The sequence below is a fragment of the Triticum urartu genome, chromosome 4, assembly GCF_003073215.2.
Source record: "Triticum urartu cultivar G1812 chromosome 4, Tu2.1, whole genome shotgun sequence".
NCBI classification, from domain to species: Eukaryota; Viridiplantae; Streptophyta; class Magnoliopsida; order Poales; family Poaceae; genus Triticum; species Triticum urartu.
Window position 1 is genome coordinate 5,145,150 of NC_053025.1, and position 6,000 is coordinate 5,151,149.

The window sequence follows — 6,000 nt, forward strand, 5'->3', positions numbered from 1 at the left end:
TTTCTAACCCTAGGCGCAGGGGGAGGCCCAAGGGGGGGCACACCAGCCCACTAAGGGCTGGTTCCCCTCCCACTTCAGCCCATGGGGCCCTCCGGGATAGGTGGCCCCACCCGGTAGACCCCTGGGACCCTTCCGGTGGTCCCGGTACAATACCAGTGACCCCGAAACCTTACCGATGGCCGAAACTGGACTTCCTATATATAAATCTTTACCTCCCGGACCATTCAGAAACTCCTCGTGACGTCCGGGATCTCATCCGGGACTTCAAAAAACTTTCGGGTTACCGTGTGCTAATATCTCTACAACCCTAGCATCATCGAACCTTAAGTGTGTAGACCCTACGGGTTCGGGAGACATGCAGACATGACCGAGAAGCCTCTCCGGTCAATAACCAACAGCGGGATCTGGATACCCATATTGGATCCCACAAGCTCCACGATGATCTCATCAGATGAACCAGGATGTCGAGGATTCAATCAATCCGTATACAATTCCCTTTGTCAATCGGTACGTTACTTGCCCAAGACTCGATCGTCGGTATCCCAATACCTTGTTCAGTCTCGTTACCGGCAAGTCACTTTACTCGTACCGTAATGCATGATCCCGTGATCAATCACTTGATCACTTTGAGCTCATTATGATGATGCATTACCGAGTGGGCCCAGAGATACCTCTCCGTCATACGGAGTGACAAATCCCAGTCTCGATTCGTGCCAACCCAACAGACACTTTCGGAGATACCTGTAATGTACCTTTATAGTCACCCAGTTACGTTGTGACGTTTGGCACACCCAAGGCACTCCTACGGTATCCGGGAGTTGCACAATCTCATGGTCTAAGGAAATGATACTTGACATTCAGAAAAGCTACAGCAAACAAACTACACGATCTTTGAGCTATGCTTAGGATTGGGTCTTGTCCATCACATCATTCTCCTAATGATGTGATCCCGTTATCAATGACATCTAATGTCCATAGTCAGGAAACCATGACTATCCTTTGATCAACGAGCTAGTCAACTAGAGGCTCACTAGGGACGTGTTGTGGTCTATGTATTCACACATGTATTACGATTTCCGGATAACACAATTATAGCATGAACAATAGACAATTATCATGAACAAAGAAATATAATAATAACCATTTTATTATTGCCTCTAGGGCATATTTCCAACAGAGGACACTCCTATTCCTCGCATCGAGGGAAGCCCCAGAAGGGCTGCCCAGCCGCGTCCTGTTATTTTTGTTATTTTTTCTGTTTTCTGTTCTTGTTTTGTGCATTATTTTTGTACTATTCTTTATACTTTAAAATATTCCACATATATATTATTCAAATTCCTCCCCCTTTTCCTCCTCTGAACCTCTCTTCCTTTATCGGCGATCCAAATCCAGTGAGGGGGACGGCAAGGCTCGAAGGATTGCTCGCTGTCGCCGCAGATCAGCGAGGGTGAATCGGCAGCTCTCAGGCCTGCCCTGACCACCGGGGTGAAAATGAAACCTCCAGCATCCTGACCACTGGGAGGTCGAAGCAGCTTCCTCCATCGCCCAATCCAGAATGAGGTCTGCAATAAGAGGTTGGCCTCTGGTGAATAGCATGTCCCTCTCTCCTTGATCCATCTTCGACATCGCTCTCAGGGCTAGGTGAAGCCGAGCATCTCGAACGCGGCCCGCAGAGATCACCGCATCTCTGGCTGCCCTCGTCGCCGCTCTTTGCAGCCTCTGCATCTCCTCCAGCAGTCTCTCGGTCTCTTGATCTAAGGCCACTGTTCCCCCATCTCCTTGATTCATCATGGTTTGATCTCAGGAGCGGGCTGAGTGGAGAGATCTCAGCCCTCTCCGGTGAGATCCGGAGCGCAACCCCAAGCCACTAGTAGAAAACGGAGATTTAGCGCCGGTTCGTAAGGGCCTTTAGTGCCGGTTCAATAACCGACACTAAAGGGTGGTCACTAAAGGCCCCCCCTTTAGTAGCGGTTCGGCACGAACCGGCGCTAAAGTGCTACCACGTGGCGTGAGCTCGCGCCCTGGTATGGGGGACCTTTAGTACCGGTTGGTGTTACCAACCGGTACTGAAGGTTTTTTTTGAATTTTTTTTTTGAAAATTTTGGAATTTTTTTTTGATTTTTAATTTTTTTTGAATTATTTGATGATTTAGTCTCTAATCACCTCTCTTAACTGCTCAAGTGTGGATCACTCATTCCAAATCATCTAACTTCCCGACCGGTCACCCATCCCTCTCACTACTCCAGCCTGAGCACGCTTAACTTTCGGGGTTCTATTCTCCTTCGTTTCCGAGTCTGCACTTGTTGTTTTCCTGACAATAGTAAGATGTCAATCCTATTAACCCTCAGGAGTTTAGCTTGAGCATGAAGTCACATATTTCACCGTTTGAGTTTGAAACTATTATTTTAAAAAACAGTAATTATTCAGTAACGCTAATATTTCTTGAATAAGTTTGATCATAGTTTGACCACAGTTTGACCATAATTTGACCAGATTTGACCAAAATTCAAAAAAATTGAAATAATTATTTAGTAACACTAATATTCTTGAATAATTATGTAGTAACATTAATACTTCTTGAATAAGTAGTTTGACCAGATTTAACCAATTTTTTTTAAACAAACTGAAATTTGACCATATCTTTTTTTCCTTTTGGAATTTGAGAATTCTAAAAAATTCCAAACAGGCCGTAGGCGGCCTCCATCGGATGCAGATTTTCATGCTGAATTTTTTGATATATTATACGTTTTTTCCGACATCGTATGCAAAAGTTATAACCGTTTTACATTTTCCCTACACTTTTTGCAAAACATGTCCAAATTGTAGTTTTTAAATTTTCCTAACTAGTAGATGTAGTAATATAACTACCTCTCGAAGGATTTTATTTTTTGAAGTTTTTATCATTTTCTTTTGATTTTTTCAGAACTGAAATGGCGACACACCGGGGGGGGGGGGGTAGAGTTTGAAAATTGCCCTATAGTGCCGGTTTGTGTCACAAACCGGTACTATAGGTCAGACCCCTTTAGTACCGGTTCATGGCACGAACCGGTACTAAAGGTTAGACCTCTAATACCGGTTTGTGCCACGAACCGGTACTAAAGGTGATCGTGGGGCCCCGGCCTGACGCCAGCCTGCCACCACCCCTTTAGTACCGGTTCGTGCCACGAACCGGTACTAAAGGTTCAACACGAACCGGCAATAATGCAAATCCGTTCGAACCGGCACTAATGGTATCATTAGTACCGGGCCAAAATCAAACCGGCACTAATGTGCTTCATGTTTGACCCTTTTTCTACTAGTGAGCCCGACCTCCGTTAGATCTGACGCCCGTCGCAGAGGAAGCTACCCCGGCGGGGTAGCCCCCGAGGCGCGCCTCTGCGGCGGAGGTGTGGTGGCTAGCGACGGAGGGGAGGTGGTGGAAGGGCGCCGGAGCGGAAGGGAGGTGGAGGTGCGGTGGTGGGGTGGGAGAGGCGGGGGCGAGAGCGAGAGCGGAAACATGTGATGCCTGCTGGCGATGCTAGCCTTCGACGAGATCAAGCAAAGAGAGTCCAACCACCTCCGTTCAACGGCTGCCACTACGCCCGTGATCTGCTGGTTGAGTGTGAAGCGGGTGATGCATCGGAGAAGATTGTGGCACTAGATCTGCATGCTTTGTAGTCTAGCGTATGTTCACGGTGATGTGCGCAGGGTATGAGCTCAGGCAGCTCACTCTCTTTGGATGTGACTATGGATACATAAATATTTTGTTGGAATATTTTTGACATTTCAGAAAGAAAAAAAATTGCGCGCTGGAGCACGTGCTCCCGGAAGCTGAAATGGATTGCCGCCAATCCACCCCCACCCGGTGCCGTGTAGCCAAGAACCGGAGCCGCGCTAGGTGGCGTCTGGATAAGAACACTGCTAGCTGTTTTTTTCTTTGAGACATCGGTGCCGGCATAAGTTGTTTCTTGTTGAGAAAAAACCCGGTAGGTTTTTGAAATTGTGAACGCCAACCAGCCGGTAGATTTCTAAGTAACTGAGGAGAATGTAAACACTGACTGGTATGACATGGCATTACATTTGTTTTGCCAAACGAGCAACAGTGCATATCCAGTAACAATTAGGCAGTAGGTATTCCATCATCGATTAAACCAAAACAGTGCGTATCCAGCAACATCGAGTAGAAAGGAAGCTAAGTAATTAGACATCGGGCGGAATGGATCCCGGGCCGGGCGAGCGATGTCTAGCAACATCTGTCGGAGCAATTCCTTGGACGGCCACCAACTCCTCCACCATCGGCAGTGGTGTCGGCATCGGCATCGGCGTCGGCGACGTTGGAAACATCAGCAACAGCAGTCAGGTGCCTTCCTCATCGAGCGGAGCAGGCAACCCCTCGCTAACATCCATGGCTTCCTCTGCTCGCGTCGCTTGATTCTTCTTCTTCTCTGCTTCTAGATTTTTTTGCGAGAACTTCTCTGTTTCTAGATTTTTTTTGAGGAAGTAACCAAGCTTTATTCATCAAAAGCCACAACAAGTGGAATACATCTCTGGTCGTGGGGTTGGCCCAACCAAATAATGTGTCACCCGGACCTAAAGGAAATGCATGCTTGGCTAATCTATGTGCCTCTACATTAACAACACGACCTTCAAATGTAAAATTACAATTAAGAGAAAGAACTCTACTATGAATCTCAGAGATAATGGCACCCTTGCTTCCCCGGTTGTTGCTGTTTATTGCTCCTACTACACCCTTGGAATCTGATGCAACAACTAGGTTATGGATGTTAAGATCCTGGGTCAAGGCCAGCCCCTCCCGACATGCTATAGTTTCCAAAATTTCGGGGTCGTCCACTCCTGCAATCACGAGAGCCGAGCTCCCCAGATAATCTCGATGGATGGATGGATCGATCGGGACCTAGAGATATAAGGCTGGCGGTGGGATCAGACGCCGACTCCAACTCGTCCTACCATTGAATTCCCGGGCCCTGGCCCAGTCTTTACAACGAAATCCCATTGCTTTTCAGCACACATCGGCCCACATTCCTTGCCGCTTTGGGCGATTGGCCGAGGGCACCCCTATTCCCCACGTTACGCGAGACGAGGGCGAACACTCGCGTTAGTGGAAGCCCCAGATGGGTCGGCCCAACCGCGTGGGAGGTCCCGGTCTGTTCTATTTTTTTGTTCTTGTTTTTAGCATTATTTTTGTACTATTCTTTATACTTTAAAATATTCTACATATTATATTACGAAAAACACATTTCGAAATGTGTTGAACAAGTATTTGGAAAAAAATGTTGAATAAGTATTTAAAATTTCAAACGAGAATTTGAAAAATGTTGAACAAGTGTTTGAAAATGTTGAATAAGTATTAAAAATGTTAAATAATTATTTTAAAAATGTTTAATAAGTAATAAAAAATGTTGAACTCCTATTTTAAAAATGTTGATCAAGTATTCAAAATGTTGAATAAGTATGAGAAATGTTGAACAAGTATTTGAAAAATGTTGAATAAGTATTAAAATATTGAGCAAGTATTTGAAAATTTTTGAATAAGTATTTAAAAATTCAAAAAATGTTGAACAGGTAGTTAAAAAATGTTGAACAAGCGTTCGGGCAATGTTAAATGTGTATACAAAACATGTTGATCACTTATTAAAAAAATGTTTTTGACATATACGAAAATATAGAGTGAAATATAAACAAACATAAGGAAAAACAAAATAAAAACAAAAAATGCAGAAGAAAAAATAAAATTGAACAAAAAATGGAGAAGAAAAAAGAAAAAATGGAGAATAAAAAATAAAACCAAACAAAAAATGAAGAAAGAATGAAGAAAACCCTGTGAACAAAGAAAAGGAAAAACAGAAAATAAAACAAAAACAATGAAACTCGGGCAAACTCCGCCTCAACTAAATCCCGACTAGAATCTAGACCCTAGCTTGGTGGCTAGCATTGGTGAAATCTATCTTTGCAACCAAGGTTTGAATCCCAGCAACGACGCCCCCTTTTCCCACTATTTTG